Here is a 27,303-nt window from a genome sequence, read left to right on the forward strand (position 1 = left end):
GTAAAAATGTACTGCTAGGAATCGCCCACCCGCCATTTTCGCTCTGGCATTCTCCTGCTGAGCACGGGGTCGCAAGTTCTATTCCAAGCTGCCAATTTTATTCGATGCAAGAATGCTCATGTTACGTTGCCTGGGCGCATGTTAAATGGTGCCAGATAGTCAAAACTATTCCGAAGCCCTCGATTAGGGCGTCATTTACCGCCCCTGTGCTACATTGGGAGGATGAATAGAACGAAGGAACGAACGAACGAACGAAAGATCGAATGATTCATTCATTCATTCAATAAATAAATAAATAAATAAATAAATAAATAAATAAATAAATAAATAAATAAATAAATAAATAAAGGAATAAATAAAGGAATAAATAAATAAATAAATAAATAAATAAATAAATAAATAAATAAATAAATAAATAAATAAATAAATAATAATAAATAAAGATGTACCACTTAATACATATTGCTGGTTTCTTGTGGCGCTGGCATTTTTCACAGGAAGCGACGTAATGGCAGACGGAACGGTAAAAGCCGGGTCAAAAAAGCGATGTCGAACACGGTCATACGTCCTAGAGACTCTGAGGTGACCCGCAGTAGGAGTGTCATGTAGCTGTTTGAGGACAGTTTGACGCATATGTGTAAGAATAACCAAGAGCAGTTCAGGACCATCAGGGTGCATGTTGTAACGGTACAAGACGCCATCCTGCAGCACAAGCATACGCAGAGAAGGGGAAGGTATCTCAGAATTCAGAATGACGTCTCGCAAGTAGAGGTCACGGCGTTGCTCATCTCCAATATTCTGAAACGCCGTAAGCGACAGCACGCAGGTACACTCGCAACTGTCGGGAAGCTCCGGTGGGTCTACTGGATGGCGCGACAAGCAATCTGCATCTTCATGCAATCGGCCGCTCTTATGCACAACTGTGTATAAGTACTCTCGGAGTCGTAGAGCCCACCGGCCGAAACAGCCAGTAGGATACTTTATGGATGAAAGCTAGCATAAGGCATGATGGTCTGTGATAACTGTGAACGGCCGACCGTACCAGTGGGGACGAAATTTACCCACTGCCCAAACGAGGACAAGGCACTCGCGGTCAGTTATGGAATAATTACGCTGCGCTTGGGACAGAAGACGGCTTGCGCACGCAATAACACGGTCGCAATCTTGCTGGCGCTGAGCCAAAACAGCGTCGATTCCATGACCGCTGGCATCATGTTGAACTTCCGTGGGAGCGGTCACGTCAAAATTGGCTAGAAGTGGTGGTGAAGTGAGCCGCACGGTAAGCTCGGCGAACGCAGTAACTTGTTCCGAGCCCCAGACAAACACCACGTCTTTCTTGAGAAGTTGAGAGGGCGTGCAACGTTAGCGAAATTGCGTACGAACCGGCGGAAGTATGAGCAGAGGCCCACAAAGCTTCGAACGTCGTTGGCACAGGTCAGCACGAGGAAATTCTTGACGGGGCGAACTTTCTCTGGATCGGGGTGGGTGCCGGAAGAATCGACGAAGTATATCGCGAGGTGTCCGACGAGGTGACAGTAAGTTGCCGGTGGCCGAAGTGGCATATTTATGAATTAAGATGAATCCCAGCCTTGCGGAAAGCATAAAGAATTGTCGAAAGACGCTCGAGGTGCGTGGCAAAGTGGAACGGTTTGGACGTGCGGGCTGACATGTAGGTGCGTTGTCTTCTTCGCTGTGCGTCGGTGGGCGGGGACTGCCAGGCGGGTTCCGGGTATTTCGATAGCTCGGCCAAGGTTGCGCGTTCCAAGAACTGAGACAGTGGCGAGAAATATGTCCGACGCGTCCACAGCAGAAGCAGATAGGCCTGTCATCAGAGGGGCGCCATTTCTCCGGGTTTCGATAAGGAGGACGAGCGTATATGAACGGTGGTCGGGTCTGTGGACTGGGCTAAGTTAGTGGAGTCCGACGTTGGCCAGCTCTTGCCGTACAACGGTCTGGATGAGAGATATTGTTGCGTGGAAATCGTCTGGGGCGCGAACCTGGATAGGAACTGAAGATACAGCTTCAATCTCCCGGCGGACGATGCGCACAATACTGTCGGATGCAGTCGGCACGGGTGGGAGACGGAGGTTCTCGCAGGTAGATGTTGCAGCCGTATTAGGAAGGCGAGAAAAGTTGTGAGTAATATGGCGGCTTGTGGCTTCTTCGAAGCAGCGGCATTCAGCAATGATGTCCTGTACTGTCGAAGAGTTTGCGAATAAAGGAGACTAAACGCGTCGTCCGCGATTCCTTTGAGAATGTGCCCGACCTTTTCCGCTTCCGGCATCTTCTCGTTAATCTTGCGACAAAGCGCAAGCACGTCCTGAATATAAGTCACATAGGACTCTGCGCAACTCTGAACTCGGCAAGCAAGGTCTTTCTGCGCGGCACGCCGGGGGCCAACAGGCTTGTCAAACAAATCAGTGAGCTTTTGTTTGTACAAGCCCCAGCTGGAACCAGGCTCGAACCAGGTGCGTGCCGTTCCCGCGAGGTAAAACATCAGGGGGGGAAGGGGTATTCTGTAAGAGTCCACCTAGTGGACTGTACCCTTCGCCTGTCGCCATTAGTTGCAGACGCACGTGCGAGAGGGAGCCAGCCAGTCTCCTTCTCGCGCGTGCGGCTGGAGCGAATCGCGACATCCGAAGTGGACAGTCCACTAGGCGGACTCTTATAGAATACCCCACCCCCCCCCTCCACCCTCCCCCCTGGTTAGCGAGCATGACGGTCTGGTCCCAGTTCTCGCGCTCACCCGTTCGTAGAGCTGAAGCCAATCATCACCGTCGGTGTTACCATTCCGGAATAGGTGCCAGGGTCGTGCGGTTCTACCAGGATGACGGTGCACATGGGCGTAGGTGGCGACGATACCGAAGCATTCTCGCCTTGAGCTGTCATGGCCGATGCAGCCAAGAAGCGCGCGCTGCGTAAATCTGATGTGCGTCTTGAAGAACCCGCACCTTTCACTAAAATGTTACGCGGAAAGAGAGGTGTAAATTATATTTACAAAATATTTACAATGCGTGCGCTGGCATACAAGGCATACAAGATGCAAAACCAGTCCGTGCGACATCAGAGAGCGTCGTCGTCTTCTGTATTGTGCTCAGCGTTATCTCGAGCATTGCTTGGTAACAATATCGGTGCTTCAATTCTCTGGTGTTGAGAACACCAACCGAGACTACGAAGAATGTGCAGTTTTCCTAATTAATCTTATTAGAGCATGTAGTTAAAAAATGGCAAAGCTTGCACTAGGCCGCGCAAAGCTCGAGACACAGCACAGGTGGCCGATCGATTGCGTCATAACCTAAGAGATACCTGGCATAACCAAGCTCAACTCGGGCATAGCCAAGGCCGAACCTAGCTGCTACCAAGTTCAACATAGATACAACCAAGTTCAACCTCGACATAGCCACGTTAAACCTATAGCTACTAACAGGAGATGCAATCAATCGGCCAGCTTCGTTGTGTCTCGAGCTTTGCGCGGCCTAGTGTAAGCTTTGCTTCCCTGTACGACGACAGAAGGGAAGTGAAATTGCAAGCTGGAATGATTAGCGGCTATGCAGCCAGCTGTGGAAGAAGACGATGACGACGAACGTGGGATCAGCGGCACGATCGCGTGCCGAGGACGAGCGCTAACCGAGGGCCACCAACGAGCCAGCTGCGGAAGAAGACGACGCTCGAGCCAATGCTGATGATGATAGTTTCGTGAAACGCGCACTTTTTGCGGCTGGCTTAAACAGCTTCGCTATTAATAAATGTAAGCGTCATACTCCAAGTCCACACTCTGGTCTGTTCGTAAACATTTTAAGAATGGGCAGGATGTACTGCTTCTAATTTTAAAGCGGTCACAGTCGTCTCCTCCGCCTACTACTTTAGCGGTCACAATATTGTTCTTGGCCATTAGTGGTAAAAAATGTCAAATCTCGGGCGACAACTCATGATTGAATTCTTCAGTAGGGAAGTGAATATGAACATCGTAATGAGCATGAGATAATGAACGAAACCGTAACTAGGCTGATCTCAGAAGCAGCAATTGAAGTGGGAGGTAAAGCACCAAAGCAACCTGTAGGGAAGCTCTCCCAAGAAACAAAGGACCTAATAAAGAAACGACAAAACATGAAAGTGTCCAACTCAAGAGATCATATAGAATTCGCTGAACTGTGAAAACTGATCAAGAAGAAGAAAGTAAGGGATATTCGAAATTATAACGTGGGAAAAATTGAGGAAGCCATAAAATATGGATGCAGCATGAAATCAGTAAGAAGAAAACTAGGCATAGGACAAGGCAAGATGTATGCACTGAAAGATAAGCATAGTAATATCATCAGCAATTTCGATGACATAGTAAAAGCAGCAGAAGAATTCTATACTGACCTGTACAGTAGCCAAAACAACCAAGCTTCTTCCATTCGAAATAGTGATGAACCGGATACAGAAGCTCGTTCTATAACTAGCGATGAAGTTAGAAGGGCCTTGAAAGACATGACCAGGGGAAAAGCGCCTGGAGAAGATGGAATAACAGTAGATTTAATCAAAGATGGAGGAGATATCATGCTTGAAAAGCTTGCGGCCCTTTATACGAAATGCCTCACAACTTCAAGTGTACCAGAGAGCTGGAAGAACGCCAACATTATACTTATCCATAAGAAGGGAGACGTTAAAAAATTGAAGAATTACAGACCCATTAGCTTGCTTTCAGTATTGTATAAAATATTCACCAAGATAATTTCCAATAGAATCAGGACAACACTTGACTTCAGTCAACCAAGAGAACAGGCTGGCTTCAGGAAGGGATATTCTACGATGGACCATATCCATGCCATCAATCAGGTAATCGAGAAATCTGCGGAGTAGAATCAACCTCTCTATATGGCTTTCATAGATTATGAAAAGGCATTCGATTCAGTAGAGATATCAGCAGTCATAGAGGCATTGCGTAATCAAGGAGTGGAGGAGGCATACGTGAATATCTTGGCAAATATCTACAAGGATTCCACAGCTACCTTGGTTCTCCACAAGAATAGTAGAAAGATACCTATCAAGAAAGGGGTCAGGCAAGGAGACACAATCTCTCCAATGCTATTCACTGCATGCTTAGAAGAAGTATTCAAGCTCTTAGACTGGGAAGAATTAGGAGTGAGGATCGATGGCGAATATCTCAACAACCTTCGGTTTGCAGATGACATTGTCCTATTGAGCAACAATGGAGAGGAATTACAACAAATGATTGAGGACCTTCATCGAGAAAGTGCAAGAATTGGGTTGAATATGAATATGCAGAAGACAAAGATAATGTTCAATAGCCTGGCAAGCGAACAAGAATTCAGGATCGCCAGTCAGCCTCTAGAATCTGTAAAGGAATATGTTTATCTAGGTCAATTACTCACAGGGGACCCTGATCATGAGAAAGAAATTTACAGAAGAATAAAATTAGGTTGGAGTGCATACGGCAGGCATTGCCAAATCCTGACTGGGAGCTTACCACTGTCGTTGAAAAGAAAAGTGTACAATCATTGCATTCTACCGGTGCTAACATACGGGGCAGAAACTTGGAGGTTAACAAAGAAGCTCGAGAACAAGTTAAGGACCGCACAAAGAGCAATGGAACGAAAAATCTTAGGAGTAACGTTAAGAGACAGGAAGAGAGCGGTGTGGATCAGAGAACAAACGGGGGTAGACGATATTCTAGTTGACATTAAGCGGAAGAAATGGAGCTGGGCAGGCCATGTAATGCGTAGGATGGATAACCGGTGGACCATTAGGGTTACAGAATGGATACCAAGAGAAGGGAAGCACAGTCGAGGACGGCAGAAAGTCTGGTGGGATGATGAGGTTAGGAAATTCGCAGGCGCAAGTTGGAATACGCTAGCGCAAGACAGGGGTAATTGGAGATCGCAGGGAGAGGCCTTCGTCCTGCAGTGGACATAAATATAGGCTGATGATGATGATGATGATGATGAATGAGCATACAGCAGTGAATTTATATTTCTGTTCGTTTCCCACGTAGGCCCTGATTGCCGCCGCATGGAAAAAAATGCCACGGAAAGTGGCCTGGTGCTGTATTTCGTAACAATCCATTTTACTTCGCATTCTTTTCGCCCTGCGGCTTGGGCTCACTATGTTGGCGCCGCTATAGCCCCGAGAATGACAGCTTGGTGAGTCGGATCATAAAAAAATTACACCATCTTCCCGTAGGGGAACCCTGAGTAGTATGCGAAGCAGCCATGGCGTCGACTCAAGTTCCCTTTAGATTTCAGATCGGCCTGTCGCCGCTGCCGTTTCGTGGAAGCGGCTCGAGCCCTCTTCTCCGCGGCGCTGTCCACGTCGCTGACACTGGCGTTGACGCTGGCGCTGTCCGTGGCACTGATCGCAGCGTTGCGGTACTGTAGTTGCGGGAGGAGAATGAGAGAAGCGGAGCGCGCGCGCGCGTCATTGTACCGCGAGCTGCAGTGGCGCCCCCCAGCGGTGTATGCAGCGCCTACCGTCGCGCCTCTAACCTAAGCTGCTTCGCATTATCGCGCGCGGAGCCGCAGGTGTTGCCATTCGTAGCGCAATCCGGAGAGGAGAGGAGGAATGCGACAGGAGAGGAGATGAGACAAGGAGAGGAGGGAGGAGGATGCGCATGCGCAGTAGGGGTGTGGACGCCGCACGGCGGATGGATGGAGGGAGGGAGTGGCATAGCCCCGACCATAAAGTGCTTCGCATCTAAAAAGGACAATGACAAATGAAATCAATCGCTACAAAATACGGCTCCAGAGCACAAACACCCTCTGGAGAGACGCAATGAGTCGAGGGGGGCGATGGGAGGTGGATTGGAGCAAGCATGACCGAACAAGCAGTTCTAAAAATGCACTTAAAGCAAGTTCATTTTTGTTTCGACAATAAAAAAAAAATTCGGGCAGAACCCATCTACGATGATTATCTACGTACGTGAAAAGTGCAAATGCGTCAAGTTTGAGGGGTGTATACTGCCGCCGGGTTTCTGTCTCAGGCTTCCCTTTGAACACGCTGCACCATCGAGTCGTGTCACCGGGAAACTTATACTGGACTATATTCGGGGTTGGCCCACATTTTCGGTTAGGTTAGATAGACGGAAGCAAACTGATCTGACAATGCCAAGAATTTTACTCTTACCAAAAACTGTTGTTGCCTTTCAAAAATAGTGAAAGAACACTCTACAAGCAATTCCTGTACGCATTCCTACTCGCGTGCCTTATGTTTTGCCTAATCCTCGTCCCCCCCCCCCCCCACCCCAAAAAATTATGGGGTTTTACGTGCCAAAACCACAACCTGATCATGAGGCACACCGTAGTGGGAGACTCCGGGAAATTTGGACCACCTGGGGTTGTTTAACGTGCACCTAAATTTAAGTACACCGGTTTTTTCGCATTTCGCCCCCATCCATATGCGGCCGCCATGGCCGGGATTCGATCCCGCGACCTGGTGCTTAGCAGCCCAACACCATAGCCACTAAGCAACCACGGCGGGTCTCATCCTTCCCATTGCGAAGCCCGAGGGTGTGGGATCAGGATTCGGACCTGGCCACAGCGGTGGCTTTTCAATGGGGGCGAAATCCAAGAACGCCCCGTGTACCATGCATTGGGTGTACGTTAAAGAATAATCCGGAAAAAATAATCCGGAGTCCCTACTAGGACGTGCCTCATCATCATATGCGGGTTTCGGTACAGAAAACCCAAGAATTTGATTTTCATCCTTTACTACCTTTATGTACATGTAACTACTCATGCGATATATATATATATATATATATATATATATATATATATATATATATATATATATATATGATAGGAAAATACGGGATAAGGGGAGCCTGTCTGCCAGTCTGAAGGCGAACGTCGGTTCAGACAACAGTATAGGCGCCTTGACTCAGCAAAGGCGACCATGCCCAGTCAAACGAAAATCGCTTCTATCCCACTGTAGCCCGCCAGAGAGGGGATAACTAATGCTTCCCGTAATTTATGACGCTCCCTCTGGGCGTTCCTGTCAGTTTCGCCGACGTCGACCGACTCGCAGCACTCGATGGTCTGAAACCACTCCACGCTGAAGGCAGACGTGCGTCCTCATGGTCGGAGACTGGCGGTGCCCATGGCTGAAGCAAAGTGCTGACTCACGTCTGCGAGACACGCGCACACACACCGCCTTTCGCCCAATCGACATACATACACTCGCGCATCCCTTTTCCCCCTACGGTCCTGCATCAGACTCCCTTAGTGTAGAAATGCGGCATGGTGGTTGTTGTTTGTATTGATAAGCCGTGCTCTGGGGACAGTGAGGAGCAAAACCCGCAGCAAGGATGTGCTTTGAAAAAAAGGCGCATTGTGCAGAGCTGACTGAATGTGCAAACCATGCGTATTTGCAAACTGAACAGAGAGACACAGTGAGCGCTTTCCGATGAGGATGATTGTTATGCCGCGTGAGGCGGGCTTTGACTTCATCAAATCGCATATGAACTGTTGAGCGCATTGGCTTTGCGTGCATCAGCTATGAGCGTGCGTGCGTGCGTGTGTGCGTGTGTATGTGTGTGCGTGTGTGTGCGCGCGTGCGCGTGCGTGTGTGTGATTTCACACGTGTGCATCCACACTATTGTATTTGTCGTTTCATTTTTCACCCTACTCCTGTATCAAATCAGACCTGCAACTATAGCCAATGTTCTCCACTTTTAATTAATGACATATCTCCCTCTTTCTATATGAATACATGCGTTACCCTTTATAATTGCGTGTCATTGATTCACAGTGTTTATGGAACATAGGGTCACTAAAATGCGACCTGCTAAGTAGTAACAAAAACAATAAAAACGCGCAGAGCAAGTAATTTCTAGGTACTTTCAGGGTGTTTCAACCAACACTTTCAAAAATATTTGAAGGTTGCCTGTGGCACATAGCACAATTCTAGTTCATGAGCTGGTCTACTCGAAGAGGCGGACATTACTTGCAAAAACTTGAAATGCATATCGAATATTGAACAAAAATTAACTAATTAGGTTTTAACTAATTACCTTATAGCCCATATTGCAATTCACAAATTCTATCCGTGGAGTTCCCAAGGCGGATCCCCCTGGGAAGAATTCTCAGGATGAGACCAGTTTGGAGATTAATTCCCGACCTTTGCAGAGAAATGCGTTGGCGTTCCAGTTACTTTTGGGCTTCAATGCATAAAACGACGTTTTCTTAGGAAAGTAACTACAACACCAATGCATTTCTCTGAATTAGCGTTAAACCTACAAAAAAAAAGAAGCATACCAGAACTACAAAATAATACCGTCCAAACTGTCACAAATGGCCCTATGGGGTGCAAAGTTGTTCTTGCGCTGAGTGCATGCGGCGTACTAGAGGGCCACACTTACTAAAGGGCCATTTGTCAGGAAGGCTGAGGAAATCTGCTGTTGTGGCCAAAACGTTGCAGCTGAAATTGCCTCGTGCATTATTTTTCACGCTACGAACGTTCGCTCGCTCGAGACATTTGGTCGCCTTCACTGGAACGCCGATGTTATCCGCAACAATGTAATATATTTTGCGATAGTGACCATTCCTCGGTGCACGTGAACTTGCTGGGTCAGCAATGAGTAATTGTTGTCTCAGGCTGTTCTACGCATTTTTCGCTCCTACTTCATCTTCCTTGTTTTCCTGTTGTATAGGGTGAGGGTGGTTGTGGTGGGACGATTGTGTATGGGTAAAGCAACTTGGCTCATAACTGTCTTTATCTTGACGATGAGCAGGTCAATGGAATCCGCATCTCTGGCGTTTCGGAGGACTTATCCGTGGGCGACTGGAATTCGGCCGCTTCTTTCGGCATCACTGCGCGGAAATGTGAAATTGCTCGCTTCTGGTGTCCCAGGAAAACAAGACAAAACAAAAGGGGTGGAAGGAGACGAGAACTGAAGCGGAAACAAAGTATGACATAGCGCAGACCGGATGGATTCCACTGTTGTGGAAGTCCTGCGAACAGCCAGAGCGGCGAAAATAATCGTCCATCTGATGACTGAAAGCTACCCGGCGGATTCCTTCTGCGTTGGAAACAGATCACCATCATTCCGGTGGCAGCACACTGAAGATGTCCCACATTTTCTTTTATTCTTTAATTGTTTCTTTTTTGTTGCAATGTTTAGTTTGTCATTTTGTGCTTTCTGTGCGTGAGGAACGTTGCCACGACACTGCTCGAGTGGGTACGCTTTTTGTTATTGTGGTATATGTTAAGAAAATTTTTCTTTGTTCGTGGCTTTTGGAACATGATTGCTTTTTGATGTTGGCTGATTCTTAAAGGAAAGTAAGTGGGGTCTTGCTTGAAGGATTAGCTTTCTTCAAAATTTCAATTCTTCCCTATCCAGGAAAATAACATCCCCCAACTTGCGTCGCCTGCGAAGTTGCGATAAATCTGCACCTAGCCCCGTGACTAATTTCCTGAAAATATAAAGAAAACCGTTGGGCTTACAGTTCCTATCGGGAACACATTTCTACTGATAATAAAAACAAAATGACTTTCGTTGTCTAACTTGGCTATTAAAATCGGAGCTAAAGTTAGGGAGGAAGTTAGACGAACTTGCTGAAAAGCGAATAGCTTGTAAGACGAAAACAAAACGAAATAGCTTCCCGTACTTTGCGGAGCGTTTTTACAAAAACCTTCAAGAAAAGGAAAGGATAGCGTTGCCTATCGCCTAATATCTTTAGTACCAGACTTGGTCAGTGTTTTGTTTGAAGAAGAAGAAAAGATAAAAGAAAACATCATGAACGCACGCAGTCACTGAAGCGAAAAGTTCCGATGTGGAATGTCGGTTTCTCAGGCTGGTGAGAAAATGATAAAACAGCATTCTAACCTATTGTTATTTTCTTGTTTTTTTTTTTCAGTTAGGTCACGTTGAAAGTATAGAACTTTCGCTTCAGAAAATCACAAGCCAGTGCTAGTGCTATTCGGACTAACATTATTTTATCGCTCTTCTCACTCGCTACGCACGAGTAGGCAGCCAAGTGAACAAAAGAATGTTTTTTCAACCTGAACTATCTGTTTTCCGCAGTGGTGAGCTGGACAAAACCTACTTTGGTTTAGAGCATTTCAATACATTAACGAAGATAACTTCAGTGTATCGTAGACGGGCGTATTAGTCATTTAAAAAACGTTCTTTTTTTCTGTGTTACTGAAGAGCACTGCCAGAACTCATATGAGTCGCGTGAAAAGAAATGCACTGAAAATGAGCAGGGATTGAGGCGGAAAGATGGGGCAGGGATGTGTTATAGAAACAAAAAATAAAAACAAAGATTGTGAATAACACGACATTTTCAGCTACAGCGCGGACATTGAAATCTTTAAGAATCGGGGCATGTGTCCGACAAATCTTAAGTTTGAAGTATTCGTAAAAACCGATGACAGTAACTGTCGTCATGTTGGACTTATTATTAGCAAAGGCAAAGAGCATTTGCGAACGAAAAGACCCGAGATGTGTAGGGCTGTCTACCCGTTTTTTGGAGAGCGCCAACAGATGGTTCAAAGCAATACAATTTTGGATAGAGAGAAATTTACTTGATTAGCACCTCCCATGCAACTCATGTAATATATCTGCTGTTATGACGATCATTTGTGCGAAAACCTGACGACAAAGGTTGCCAAGGTTTCTCAATATTAGTACATAAATACATTGGTCAATACGCGAAGAATATTCATAGGTCCAGGCCCCAGGTCGTGGAGTGGTGCGTTCCACAAGGGAACTCACATACTTTGTCGACACGTCCGTGAGACTCGGGCAGCAGGACACAAAAGTGATTGGCTGAGAGCGGGGAAAGAATGAGTGACGTAATGTGGTTGTGTGCAGATGTGTGTGCGGAGCTGAGTACGCGACATGGTTCACGGGAAAAGGCAAATGACGGGAGAATATGGTCAAAGGTGTTGCCGACGCTGTGCTCCCAAAAGTGCTTATTTGAGTGGCCCCTTTGGTGTAGCTGCTGCTACTTGTTCCTGTGTTATAGCCGATGCTGCAAGGACGCCAATGAAATCTATATTTCTTTTTTAGTTGTGAAATATAGGAAATGTGGCCACTGATAGCGCCGACTGTCCTAAAATCATAGCTCACAAAACTAAAAAGAAATGTAATGAAATTAAGAAACACTGTAAATAAAAGTCCATGGGTTATGAAAAAAAAAGAACACAGAGATGTGCGCCATATATTGATTTCAAATCTTATAACACTGTAAACAAAGTATTTTGAATGTTTGTCCTCCGACAGTCACCTTTGCGACGCTTCTTGTTTTGCCTGTTTCCTTTTTTTTTTCGTCCTTGCTTTAGTTCGTTAAACTTTCTTAGCCATTAATATCCTGGTTTCAATAAAGTTCGCCAGATGGTAGCCGATACCTCGCTAACTGACGTCGTCCTTGTTCCTGTTTGTCTAGTTCCTTAGGATGTTTGCCAGCCAGAAACGCGTCCCCTTAGCCGGTCAACGCTAAGCCTCAAAACAAAACCTCGGACGCCTTTGCGGTAACCTTTAACTTGTACGCCTTGGAATGCGAAAATATTCCTCTGTTGGCGTTCGTAAAACATTAAGGGTTTCTCACTTTCCATAAGTCAAGAAACTGCGACGCCGGTTGAACGTTTGTGTTCCTTTAAAGTTCACAAGACTGACGGGCAACGATGGGGTGCATCTCAAGATGTAACGTGCGAGCACGCCAGCTAATAGGCGCTCTGTATGTTCTCTGCTTGCGTACGTACATGTAGCTGCCAGATAATATCGAGCGCATATCGGGGAAAACAACTAGATTGTGCCGTAAGAGCCTTCCAAAGTTTGTTAGGGGAATTTACGTAATACTTTTAACATTTATACGTATCACGCCACTAAATACACATATACTAAACTAACGTGCACCCACCAAAGTTGCCCAACGGCTGCGACATTCTGTGGCTTGACAAAAGATCGCGGGTTACATTGCCGGACGCGGCGACCGTGTTCCGGACAATTTGTTGTAGCGCAGGCACTACGACACGAACATTAGACAATTCACAGCACTAACTTACAGCAACAGATGGCGGGAAAAGATGACAAAAGAGTTTTTGGATGTTAGCGTAGTGTGTTGTCTCATGTGCTTTCTATATTGACACGTATACATGTTTATCTTTCACCGGTGGCCGCTTTCCACCGGCTAAAAAATGTTAAACGTTATCGCTCGGTGCAGGATGCGCCTGTATCGGCAGTTTCTAGAACGTTATCGATGCTTCTTTCCGTTGCTTGTTTTCACCGACGCTTATGATATCTGATTGTATGACCGACGCGAATTGTCTAGAACATTCTGCAAGACCCGCGGGCATCAGGGATTAATCTGGAACCTTCGATGACTCAGGTGTAAAAGCCGACGCGTTTCGCCGCTCATCAGATTTCGACGATCGCCGACTGTGTTCGCCGCTTTCGTTGTGCTTCGAGTGTAGCTTGCTTTTGTGGGCACAGGTTCGCCCAATAAAGAATCAGTTTCGTCATACACAGTTTTACGACTGTTTACTTCAGCGTCACTACTACGTGACAATATATATATATATATATATATATATATATATCCGCGACGTTGTGCCTGCTGTACAACAAATTAGGCGATGACCGAACAATCTATATGGACATCCTCATTGACCGCATTCCCATTGAGTCGTAAAAAAAAAAAAAAGTTCTTGTAAATCGATCTTCGTGCAGGCTAAACCAACTCAGAGTTCAGAATATGAATTATCCTTTGCTGCTTAATTGCTTTTCCCCTCTCGTCACGGGTTTGCGTGCAGTGTCACTGCTGCCGCTCTGATTGACGACTATGTGTCGGAAATGATTCTAAAAGAACATTGCAGTTAAATAAATAAAGGGGGGGGGGGGTCAAATACGGATGCCGTTGGTCAAAATTATCATTAATCTCTCCACTGTGGCTTCACTCACAGTAGAGTGGGCAGCTTCTGGACATAAGAACCTTCGGTTCTAACTTTAAAAAAAAAAAATCAGTCTTAAGGAATTCCTTCGGCTCGGCAAAAATTTTCTGCGACGGTTGTCGACTGTCACCGCAATCTTGTCAAGCACAACTTCTCCATTATGATGTGCTCAACATCGTCTTCGTGCTCTAGAATATCGCATCCCCAACAGAAGCACAGAAGCCACTTCTCTCAGTATTCATGGCGCGCGAAAGTCTCGCGCAAATACCACTATGAGAATGTTTCTGTCCTCCCATTTATTGCAAAATGAACGCTTTATTTTTTTCCATCTTCATTACAGAATGAAGCGTAATGCCTCATGCTGTGCTTAACTCACCTACTGTAGATAATTCTGTAGATAATATCCGCGCTGTGTTATTCTCCGACTGTCTGCAGTGACTCCATGTTGTCTTTTTTTGCATTTAGGTTATGCCTTTTTTATGTTGTAGTTTAGGTTCAACAACTGTGTCGCTCCAACATGAACACTGAGACTGTTTTAAAGCTCTCCGCAACTGCTTTAAACGTGCTAGTGCACTTTTTAAAAGCAGCAGGACTGATTGAAAAACCATTGTGTGTGAACTGAGGCGTTTCTTTTGTTTTCTTTCTTCAATTCTTTCACCATCTTTTCTGCCCTTACCCCATTCCCCTGTGAAGAGTAGCTAACGGGACAATTATTCTGGTTTACCTCTCTGCCTCCCACCTCTTGTCTTCGCTCTCTCTCTCTCTCTCTCTCTCTCTCTACATTCACCCATGGGATAGCCCAATGCAGAGCTGGAAATAAAATTAAATGTTTTGCTACAGCTTAGTAAGAGAAGGAAAAAGTTTAATAAAATCTGGATAAGTTAACCAAGCGACAGGCCTGGTATGTTACTTCAGGTGAGATGGTGCGGGATAGCTTAGTCACAGCGCGCTTGGATACTAATGGCACATTACCGGCGTGGCATGAGTTCGACTCCTCCCGTGTATTTGACATTTCTCATTCTAGATGTATCAGCTCAAAATTCAACGTGACATTACTCTATCAAACATAGGCAACGCACAGTTAAAGCACTCGGCGCTTAAAACAAACCCACGCAGCCGCACCCACGTCACCTTTGTACGCTATAGACCCGGAATGAAGTAACATGTATTAAACTGACTTTTAAGTATCTCCTTATTTCGAAGGAATCTGACGTCGTGCCTCATCATATTTCTAGGTCGTGGTGCCAGCGAAGCAGCATCAGCAGCAGCTAGAGATCACGCTGCACTCGAAAAGCGGGTGCACGTTCATGCCGGAAGGAAAACAGCAGCGCTTCTTCTTCCTGAATCGTAACTCTCCCATTTTTTTTCTGTAGGACGGAGGCGTTGACGCTGGTGAGTAGGATGCTGCGAGCCTTCTTGATAATCTGTCAGCCAGGGCCCCTACAAGCCACGCGCCGCCCATATCGACCACAAAAACTGCACCTCTCCAGCCCCCCAACACCTCTCTGCCTCCGCCAGGCCCGTCCACGAGCAGGCCGCACCAAACTTGACACGCGCTCGCGAGAGGGTTCGCTCAAAGCTTCTCTGCGCTGACAGAGCGCTCCTGGAAAGTGGAATGGTGCTGCCCTCTTCTGCGCTGTTCTTTTTGCGCTTCGAAGATGGCCGCGTACGAAGGTCTCGTGGGGCTCGTGAGGAGGCTGCTGTCTGCCTAACAAAACAAGGCAGCACTGTGGAAGCGGGAAAGTGAACTGAACCACCCACTCTAGAGTGCCGTGTTTAGACGCCTATCATGCCAATGGACTATTTCTCAGGGTTTGTCAGTTTCTCATGTCTGTATGTCTGTCTGTGTATGTGTGTGTGTGCGTGCTCGTGCTTGTATGTGCGTGCATGTGTGTGTGCTATACATACAAGGCATATTAGCCATGAGGGACGATTTATAGTCCTTGTGTGCATCTCACGTTGACCGCGAAGTACTCACTCCCTCACTTTTTTCCTATTTCTTTTCCCTCTTTTCCTTACAATAGACAGATTTCTTATTGATAGGAACGACAAGAGAGGTCGACCTGAGCCAGTGCGCCCTAGTCGGCTACTCGGCACTGGGGAAAAGGGAAGGCAAGGAAGCTATAGCGTAGTAGACGAGATGCTCGCCTGGTTGACCTCCCTGCATTTCCTATCCTTGCTTCCTTTCTCTCTTTGTGTACAAGTCACGCAGGATAATGATTTCAAAATGCCGTTACAAGCACATTTACGTAATCAAATACGCGAACCAGCTTAAGCCAACTACTGATGTGCAGTTTTTCCGTCTGCAAGCTTTCAATGAATCGCTACAATATAATAAAAATGAAACAAGAACCGTTCTTCAGCGGTAAAATGCTCAGTTTAATTTGCCTTAGTTGGTGGTGGTAGTAAAAGCGTCTGTATTAAACAAAAATCATAAACTGGCCTTCGGGCCTAGGTTGATCTTGCATTTCCTAAATCAGGGAATCCAGGCCAGAATCTGATATAGGAGGATGGCTTGTATTCAACTGCGGTTACCCTCCTCCAAGTTAAGCTACCGCAAGTGATTAGCAGCAGGCAGCTTTCTGACGCCGACTGTGAAAAAATGAGTGTTCTCGTTTTTGTATTTTATACCCGATGATAGTTTACGTCGATTCAGACGTTCTGCCATTACTGAAAATTACGTCTATAAGTAGCAATACTCGGCGTAGAAATACGTTGCAGTTACGTGTCCACTTTTAGCCGTGGCTAACGCGTCAGCCTTACTTTTCACGACGTTTCACTTCGTTAGCGAGGAAGAAGATACAGTTAGCTCCATGTGCAGCGCTGAAAGGAATAGCGCCATATACGTACATTACTTGCTTTTATTCCAACGTGGGCTGCGGGGAGCACATATTGCGTAGGCGATGCAGTACCACGAATGATGTCGTTAAATCTGTGCACCATTTAGGAAGCTAGAGGCAGCGTCAGGCGCCTGCACAAAGACGTTCGCATGCTATAATGGTTGTTCACATGACCGCGGCATAACGACAGGCTAGCTATACGGTACTGAACACGCAAGCAGGACACGGAAATGAAAGCAATGGGAACTTTTCACAAACGCGGCTCCTGAATGACTTGTGCCGGGTCTAGGCTTCGCTTCACTGCACTGTTCTAAGCAGAGAGAGGGAGAGAGATTACCCCGCGCTTGCCTGCCCCTGTCGTGCCCGGCTGCCCCTAGATGTCGACCTCTTCAACCGAAGGCACTCCATTTTGAGACTGCCGGTGACGTTGAGGCATGGCTGCTTCTTTCAGTTTTTTTTTTTTTTCTAGGCGCGTACTGTCTCGCACTTTGGCATGAAAGAAAAAGAAATAATGCAGTCAGCGAGAGAGTGGCCTGCCATCTTGAAAAAGCATAGCCTTAGTCAGGTTCTGACGGTGCACTTTCTTTTTACCCCCCTCTCTTAGTCTTACACGTATCGCTTTCTCTGCGTCAGTTTAAAATTTTGTCTTTTAATCGCCACTCTTAGGCTTTATTCATGACAACATATGAACAGGGCTGGCAAGACAGTGACACTATTCTCAGTTCTAGGAAAAGCTGATCTTGATTTCCTCCCCACCCCCCCTCCCGCCCTTTATTTTACTTTTATTTTTGTGGTGATACAGTGATGCAATACTTATGTATAGACCTGGTGATCGACATATTAGTAATTGTGTTGAGAATTTGTCCTCTTCGTTTTTTCAATGTGAGTGAATGTTTAGTGTCTAGAACGTATGACGTGCCAGCCATCGCTCCAAATCTTGACGAGTTTTAAGGAGAGCTCGGCACGTCGAACTTGACGACGACGTCACTACACAAATAGGGCATCGTGGATTGACACGGCACTTCCAGTTGACAGTCATGTGGCATTCTTAGTTCCTCTTTTCGGCCGTTCCGTGCGCTACCTTTTCACCTGGTAATGCGGCTTTGCTATTTAGCTTATAAAAACATTTTCACCGACTCTTAAGGATAGATCACTTGCGATTTGCTTTGGAATATGCACATTTACTTCTTCACCCTTTATTAGCCAAAAAGGTCTGTAGTCATTTATTTCCTCCCTAAATCTCTGTCTTTTCTTTTTCTTTCTTTTATGATAAATAAATGCTTACTTACACCTTAGTGAAGTTTTATAATTGTAGTCACACTTTCTTATTTCGCGATTAGTTCGGATTTGCGTGTCTGAACGCAAAACGCGACTAATTTATTACGTTGTCAACCAGAGCGACTCTCAAATAAGGTTTTTAAACCCACAACCAATAAATGGGAGCTACAGAGCCCAAATTCAAAAAAAAATCTTATTATATTTATGTTCCGACCCCGGAAGATACGCCGGCTACATCGCTTTCTTCACTGCACCAGTGTTAGTGATCGTGTTAATTCACCAGTACTGCTAAACAAAATTTGTCTAACAATTGAATGTCGTACAAACTACCGCGAATCTCAATTTTCTTGTCGCTATAGTTAGATGTTATTGTTATCAATTTTAAAGCACTGTTTTCTCCTGGTCATGTCCGAAGCACATCAAAGCCCGCGACTAGGTTCTTCCCAGTTTCTTCGCGTGTTTAGAGTACCTCTAATTTTTATACCAGATGCGGCCACATGCGCTTTGATTGTGCTTTTCCACTTTGTTGTCGTCCTCAATTTCATATTTGTTGGGAATGGAAGCTATAGAGATATCAGAAAATTTGCAATTATCTTAGAGCGTGCCATTTTCTGGTTTTATATAGCGTGCACTGCACCGATTTCTCGACGGCGCAACTGTCCGTTGCATTCCTGATATTTCAAATTTAGGCTCGGAGCTGTTTAGGTGAACTTTTTCCACTAAGCTTGATATTTTGATTATGTCATCGTCTTTTAACTATTATGTGCCCATATCCCAAAGTCATTATGTGATGTGTATTCCCGCTTACTCTCACGGGCTGTTCTTGGTGATTCGGTTGTCACTATCACTTATCGTTAGTCCTTGTACCTGTCACTTTAGATATGCTTTTACATATTACATACTCATGTACAGAAAGCTCTTCTTACAGACTACATACGAATGTTGTCGTGATTCTACCGACTATATACCCAGTGGCATTTACAAGGCCTTACGAGGCATTTCGAACAAGTAATGTCAGAAATAAATGAGAAAAAAAAAAAACACGCAGATAAGCAAGTAGTCAAAGACAGCTTCGCTATGCTGCCGTAATGACTCACTGGTTACAGCGTTACGTTGCTGAGGGCGAGGGCAGGGATTCGATTGTGGCCGCATTTAGATGGGGGCGATAGGCAAGAACGCCAATGCACCCTGCATTAGGTGCATTCTCCAGAACCCCAGATGGTAAAAATTAATCTGGAGTCGCCTACTACGACAAAACCTCAGAATTGTTTAAAGCTTCGCTGCAATATCATACTTGATGAGGCCAACATGCTCGTAGCCAGAGGTAAAGGAACCAGCGCAAAAGACAAAGTCTCTCGAGAAGCAGAAAGCTGGCCATCTTGATATCAAGTGGCGAATACCCCCACCCCCTTCCACTCTGACCCTCCAGTCACCAAAACATGCACAATAGTGAACCACTGAAACACGAGTGCAACCAGCATCGCTATGAACGTTTTCTTTTTTTTCTCTTCATTGAAGACATTCTTTATTGATCTCGCATGCGCAATTTGATTAGACAAGATAGTTTCGATACAGAATATGCGACATCATTAAAACACTTACGCATACAGTAGGCGCTAACGATACTTGATAACAGTTATCTGGTGAAAAACGGTCACCAGAAAAGAAGCCAAATGATGTAGGCGTTACAATGTGTGCATGGCTGACGTCAAGTGAATGATGAAACATGTGCAAGTGCGCAACGTGTCCGTACTATTTCAGGTTTTAGTGTGAGTGCATGAAGTACAAACCGCATGCACGCCATCGTGCGCGTGACAGCGACAAGCGACGCGACGGAGATGGCTGTCGCTCTCACTCGTCGCCTACAAGTCGTACCACATGCGAGCGACGAGTCTGAGCGACGTTTCTTCGGTGTTGCCGGTATGAGGGCAGAAAATGCGCGCCAAAACTGGCGTGACGCGTTATTTATTATTTAAGTTGGTGTGTTTACTTTAAAGAGCAGCATAAATATTTCTGAAGGTCTTGCACTAGGTTCCTAACCTTGTACGTATCAAAATTTAGTCGTTTGCTCGTGCCGTGCGACAATCGGTAGTACTTGACTGATGCACCTCCCGTTCTGGCTTCGCGCTATTCGCTAGTCACTCATAGCACTTCCGGGTGACGAGCGACGAATTCTAGATTTCTAGAATCGAGCGATCGAGCGACAAGACCGAGCGATCTGTTCGCGCGACAGCCCGTTTCGTCGCGCGAAGCCGTCGCTCGTCGCCGTCGCGCACAAAATCGCTCTCATGCCGTGTGGGCTTGAGAGTTGTCTCATGAGCGTTACCTGAGCAGTGCTACTTAAGCGCTTAGTCGCTCAGTACTTGCCTTACTAGACATCCCCTGTCGAAGCGCGTTTTTCTTTTTTTTTTAGGTATAAATATAGCGCCGCGTCTCAAACGTACTATAGCCATCTGTGGCACTTCATCCTTTTAACCGCGGTGAATATTTCAACGATCTTACACATACTGCGACTAACAACAACGAAGGCAATGCTTTCTGCTCTCCGTACCGTGGCACTACAGCTGACACTCTTTGCGTTATTTCTTTACAGTTGCAACCTAAAGGTTTCTTCCGACTGGTCAACACATCTGTTTGGCGTTGTACCCTATCTCCGTGCGATGCCCTGAGCGTTGGTAAGATATTTTTCTTGTTCCTAAAGGACTGTATTGGAAAGCGATGTAGAAAGCTGTGAAACACCCCTTTACTAAAAAACAACCATTAAAGTACGTACAATTTGCACTACGTTTAAATTGAGGTGGGTACGTCCCTAAAAATTATATCCTATTTGCGATTGCTAAAAGCTACTTAGAGTCTTTGCGATAGCTAAGTCCAATGGCCCTGCGACGGCTGTAAGCAGAAAATGTAGCCTTGTGGTATTGACACAACGTGGTTCCTAAACTCATCTGCACTGCAAGAAGGGCAAGCCACCTGCGACAAGTTGTCTTTTCATCCACTTTCAGTTTGCTTTTACTGACTTTTTTCTGCTTTACAATTAAAAATAGCAATTAATTGCTCCCATAACATCTCTGCCCTCATTGTCGGTTTAGTTTATATGATTTCATCAACTCGAAGAAGAGTTCCATGCGCTACTTTGACGACGAGGCTGCAAGTGAGTGAACTAGCTACTTCAAGAAGAATCTTGAAAATTGCGCTTTTCACATTCGTGGCGCGTCGTCAGTCGTCAGTTAACTGCAGCTGCCGCCGACGTTGCCATGCCATCATTCGTTTTTCTTATACTGAAAGTTGCTTTTATTCCATGAAAAACAATGACTCAATCGTATCACTCTTTTATTCTGCACATAATACCGAGGAACACATAAGTGATGAGCCGACGATAGTGAAAAACAAACACATGCAAACAATATCGACTGCGCGCAGCCTCCATGTGCATTGCTTCCCGTGGAAGTCTATCAGCGAGTTTACAAGAACCTGACAAAAGTGGGTCGAGTCGGCTTGTCGGGCTGAGGTTTGCCTGTCGTGCTCAAGTAAGCGCTAGCCGGTTGAGCCCAGTGAAGGTCGAATCTAGCTGAGCCAGCTCGACTGCATGGTGTGTTTATAGAGCGGTATATGATCAGCACGTTCCTGTGATGAACTGGTTGAAAGTGTGACGAGAGTTAGCGCCCCGAACCATCGAAGAGGCTACACGACACGCCATGTGTAGTAGAGGGATGTGGTTTTATTTTTGCCATCTGGCATTCCTTAACATTCACCAAAGGAGGGGGGCAGGAGCACTGTTGCACTCCGCCCAGATTGTAGTACGGCTGTGGTGACGAGGAATAGAACCTGCGATTTCCTGATCAGTAGCACGACGTCTTAGCCATCAGATCAGCGCCACGGAACCCCCCCCCCCCCCCCCCGACACACACACACACACACACACGCACAAAGAATATTCATATTGTGCGGTAAGGGCTAGTTGGCATTAGCGGCAGTGTACGAAAATTGATCGCGCTCAATACTTGCTGACAGACAGCGCAATAACCACACCACTCAAAATACCAGGCACATACACATACAGAATGCTCTGTCGGTGTATGTGTCTCTCTTTTTTTTTTTCGTGTGCGTCTTCATTGATGTGTTTTGTCAATATCGCGCTATCTGACGGCAATTATATGCTTTGCCATTTTCTATGATGTTCCACATTTGCGTTCAATAACACACTTCTCTGAACCAAAAACCTCAAGTCTAATACGCCGCACGACTACTTCCATTATACTGGCAGAAAGGAGCCCCTTTTCTCAAGCGAAGGCCGAAGTGAAAACTACCGAGCTCCAAGTGCTCAAGCAATGCCATTGTTCATCTGATACGAAGACACGTGATGGTATTTCCATCGAAATTAGCCCAACACATAAAAATAGTAGCAAAGAAAGAACACGTGTTTCAAGGCACAGGGAATTGCACCCTACCCCATACAGCGACGTGTTCGTCCGTCAAATAGAGCCCGCAATCATGGTGGCTGCAGCTTTAAATAACGAACGTCTGAAAAGCTTGCCGCACAGGAAGCTAAAGCGGCCAGTGTACGTCATCGACAGCGTCGCGATGTGTGCTCGTCGATCCCGCTATTAACAATCAAAACAGACGAAAGCGGCGGGTGTAAAAACAAAGACAGCCATGAGAAGCGAGAGTGCAAAAACACGAAAGCCAGGATACCAAATCGAGGGAAGGCGGCAGTACAAGGAGAAGGATCTAAATTTCTGAAAGATTTACCGACGCAGCTGCGAATGACAACGTCGAAAGAAGAAGAGGAGGGAGAGGCGATGTGGAGCAGGGGCGGCCGAGAGGAGTGTCGTTCGCAAAGAGCGCAGAAGCCACGCGGTGTTTGCAAATCTCAGCGGTTGGCTGTCGCCTTCTTTTGCTCTTCGTTTATTCATTCGACGGGCGGCTGAAACTCAGCTGCGTGCCTCTGTCTTGCGAGTGCACTTGTTCTTTCACGCGGTCGCGGTACTCTGAGGACAGACGTCGTCGAGCCAACACGACTCATTTCTGAAGCAGTGAGCGCGCATTTTTTTTCTAATAGGGATCCGCGTTCGTCGTTGTGCCGACAAAAGAACCGCAGTGCCCGTCGCAAACCGTCTAGCTGGTTCATGGTGGTATACGCTAAGCAAGCGACGGCAAGAGGCCTCTTCTTGGGCGTTTTGTTCTGCGTCTCCGCTTCGGGGGAAGGCATCAAGTGTGCGCGCGGTGCAGCCAGAAGTGCTGGAGATCGCGCCTGTGATTCTAGGCCTGTCGTTTTGGCCCTGGATGTCTTCGTGCGGAGACGGGGAGGACAGAGCGGTTTTTGATTGCACCCGTGTTTGTGCGTGCGTGATTGCGTGCCTGTGCTTGGCGGTGCGAATACTGAGCTGTACACAGCATTGAAGAATCTCTACGCTTACAACACGGCTGGGATCTTATTTGAGAAGGTAATGTAGCGTCTGTTTTTATTTTGACGGACGGGTAGACACTGTCAATCTTATCCTACCTGAAGTCGCGAGATGCGCTCTTCTGAAATTCTGACCGTTGGAATTTCTATTGAGTCCTACGACGCATCTCAGCGATATCAGACGTCTTTACGAGGGAATCCACAGCCAACATGTCTTGCATTCCACAAAGCTCTTTAATACTTTAACCAACAGCTCAACAATATATAGAGGCCCTATAAAAAGGTGTAAAATACACAAATCCCTGAATTCCAGGTGTTGTGCCTCTCTAATATATTTATAGTATATACGTACGTTTTAACCTGTGAACCTTAAAGTTGGCAAAATCCCGCAGACACGATCCCCCTACACCATACTGTACATTCATCTGCGGCTGTGGGCGCACTTCATCTCATTCTTCCGCCTTGCCTTTCCTTTCCTTCGCCACGTGTAGGGTAGCCAACCGGGTGCGACCATGGGTTTGTTCCATGCATTTTCTTCTCTCTCTCTCTTTTTCTGTACATCGCGACGGAGCGACGAAAATATTCACATCACTATAGCTACGAGAGAGTAGAGGATTTTCAGGTTTTGGATCTCAGAGCAACCGGGCACTAAATGTGCACTAGCCCCAAAAGTAAACAGTGAGAATACGCACCGGTGACAAAATACCCACCACCCGCAGTAGTAGCATAGTGGCTTTGGCGTTGCGGATATTATCTTGCGGATATATATCTTCCGGTTAACCTCCCTGCCTTTCACACCTCATTTATCTCTCTCTCTTGGCGCTCCGCTGCTAAGCCCCAGGGCGTGTGCTTGGATCCGGGCCGCGGTTCCGCATACCGAGGGGGGCGGTATACAAAAACAGTTACATACCATGCATTGGGTGCACATAAGAAAACCCAAGGTGGTCCATCCTATTCCGACCCCCCCCCCCCCCCCCCCCCTACGGCGTGCCACATTATCAGGACTTCTTTTAGCATGCAATACCCCGAAATTTGATTATTTATATTTGTGTCAATAAAACTGTAAAATTTGTATAATTTGACTCCAAGCTGCTGCAGACTTTGTACGAAATTATCAAGCCGGTATAGGACGATCCTTTATTCACCTTCTAAGGAGTCCTTGTAATTGCGGAGTAATTAAATTTTGATATAGGATACAGTCAATCGCGTTTATTTATTTATTTATTTACAATACCTACAGCGCCCTTATGGGGCATTAGTGTAGGGGGGGGGGGGCGAATTATTAACATTCAAATACAACAAATACAAATACATGACATAATGCAGATTGGTGACATGTCATTTGGAATTATCCACAGAGTAACTATGAGATCTTGTTTACAATCAACAAATGCAAACAAAAAACATAAATCGCTAGGACAAATCGCACAAATCGATCTGCAAGCACACATCAAGCAGAAATAGAAGCAAGCACAAATGTAAGCACAAATCGCAGGCACAAATCACTAGAAGAAGGAGAAGAAACTAAAAAATAACTTTCATGTGAGCCCAGGTTGAGATGAAATGAAACTTTGAAGGACAAGTGGGACGCTGCTCTGACGAGTGTCCCGTTATGATCTCGTCGAAAACCTCCGAGCCACCCCCAGAGGCACCGGCAACAGTCACCAACGCCGCGCGCGTTCGGTGCGAACGCGGGCAAAACACCGACGGCGTCGACAACAGTTCTGCGCGTTGCTGGCGCTGCTGCATGTCCAAGTTTATACAGCTGATAGAACTACTAACCTTACTCCGTATAGCTCTCCACTAATTTGCTATCACAATTGATGCTTCGCCTTTCGTGTGAAGCTGCGATATTTTTTTATATAAATACGCATTTGGTGCCGCAGCTAAACGTCGCCTCCCCTCCCGTCCCTCCCGTCCCTCCCGTCCCTCCCGTCCCTCCCGTCCCTCCCGTCCCTCCCGTCCCTCCCGTCCCTCCCGTCCCTCCCGTCCCTCCCGTCCCTCCCGTCCCTCCCGTCCCTCCCGTCCCTCCCGTCCCTCCCGTCCCTCCACGGCCTTTCGCGAGATGGAAGAAGTCGCGTTTGCTCTCTGCCGTGCGTTCGCTCCCCGTGAAAGCGCGTCCCTGTCATGCTTTCACTGGCACATACAGCATACGGTGTGCGGCGACCATTTCATCGCCGTTGGACTTCATACGGAACCTCACGGCGACGGCGACGGCAGAAACCCGCTTGGAGTGTCCATATAATTGCTATCGCAATAAAATGGTTGTAAGAAAGATACACTATGCTGCAGCTACCTAGGCTGTCCAAGAAAACATGACGGTGGGGATTGTTTAGTGCATTGTTAGGCTGAAAGTAGCACAGGTATTGTCTTCTCTTTCTTTCTCCCCCACTCCCCACTAACGAACTGAACAGAGTTTAGAAAACCTTCCTGTCTCTCTATTTCTATATCGATCTATCTTACACTGCGATTTTGGGCTTGTAGATGTTTCTCTTCTTTATTTATTGTTTTTTTATCGACACGCAGGTGTTCGTGTTTTTCTGCTTTATACAAGGGATCTAGCCTCCATTTTCCTCCCAGATTAGAGATATGTGTCCTCGCTTCTTTTTGTATCGTGAACTATGACATTCCGTGGGCACATGGACGATGTGCGGTTAATGCTAGGACAATTCCACCAGCCATTTAGTTTTCGTGCGCACTTGTACCTTTCCATTTAAAGCGCGAGTGAATGCGTTGTCGCCTTGTTTTGTCGACATAAATATGAGAGAAGACGCGACCCAACTCCCCAGCTATGGAAAAGCAACGAATAAATAGAAAGGCGGGAAAGAAGTGAATCATCAGTGGCGTAGCAGTAGCAATAAAATATTATTTCAGAATTTAAAGTTCCGAGGCACAGGAAACAATTCCATTCATGCTAGTGAAGCGACCCTATAGGCTCGTGAGAAATGCCTGACGTCAACACACTGGATCGCAATAGTGAGACATTGTGAGTCACGTGATGTGCACTCATCAAGTAAGAGTGGGGACTTCCTTGCTGCCCGACTAGCCTTATCTACATGGGCAGTCGTACAACTCATAATTTGCACAGCGACATATCGAAATACAAATATACTGAAATCCAGGGAAAACAAGGGGAATGCGGGAGATGGCGATTCAAGACGATGAGTAACACGAGAACAAGGTGTGAGCAGGAGCCAACATTTCGACAAGTGGACTTGTCTTCTTCAAGGCAACATATGCTCTCCTCGGCACGGTATATATAGCTAGGGTTCTTCTAAAGGGGAGAGAAGGTAAAGCGGGTGGGTGAGGTAACGAGCGAGAGTGTGTTAGCGGCGGGGGTGCACAACTGAAAAGAAATGTAATGCACTACTGATAGTCTGTGGAGGAGTTTGAGACAGCGTCGTGTGTTAGCAGGTTGACGTGTCAACCTGCTAACATACTGAATACTGATATACTGAAAGCAGGACAAACGTATAGATGTATACCTTTTTGCGTTGAGTGGTAAAGGTCATTAAAAATGCACATGTGGCTATTCATCCTTCTTTTGCGCAGTCTGTCTATAGAATACTTTTCTACATCACGCGTGGGTCATGTCGCTAAGGTAGAAGGAACGTTTTTTTTTTTACTGATTATGTAAAAGAACTGCTGGACGAAGTATCTTCTGCGCAAGAACCAATCTACTTGAATTGTTACGGAGGCATTGACAGAAGCGGTGCTCAGGAAGGGATGAATACGCCTGGGCAGGCAAAAGCCGGCGCTAAGGAGAAACGATGTAGCAGAGGACATCGACGAACATAGAGATTCAAACTTGTTTATAAGGCAGATATAAATATTTCAAACGCAGAAAAGGGCAAGGATGAAGCGAGTGTAGAAACACCAAGTGCT

At 46.2% G+C, this 27,303-nt stretch overlaps 1 protein-coding gene across 15 annotated transcripts in view; it reads left to right on the forward strand.

Annotated features, from left to right (window-relative positions):
* The window catches only part of LOC119456428 (sex peptide receptor), a 441,000-nt gene that overhangs the window by 243,321 nt on the left and 170,376 nt on the right, over window positions 1–27,303 (forward strand). For 3 of the 15 annotated variants that reach the window (XM_049669832.1, XM_049669837.1, XM_037718162.2), the window contains exon 2: window positions 20,608–20,689. The exons of 5 other annotated variants lie outside the window; for them this stretch is intronic. The gene's annotated coding sequence lies outside the window, so the exon portion shown is untranslated. Of the gene's footprint in view, window positions 1–20,607; window positions 20,690–22,951; window positions 23,464–27,303 lie in introns of those variants that run through there. 7 more of the 15 variants (XM_049669835.1, XM_049669840.1, XM_049669838.1 and 4 more) reach the window with 3 other exon arrangements.

The sequence above is a fragment of the Dermacentor silvarum genome, chromosome 6, assembly GCF_013339745.2.
Source record: "Dermacentor silvarum isolate Dsil-2018 chromosome 6, BIME_Dsil_1.4, whole genome shotgun sequence".
Classification (NCBI taxonomy): domain Eukaryota; kingdom Metazoa; phylum Arthropoda; class Arachnida; order Ixodida; family Ixodidae; genus Dermacentor; species Dermacentor silvarum.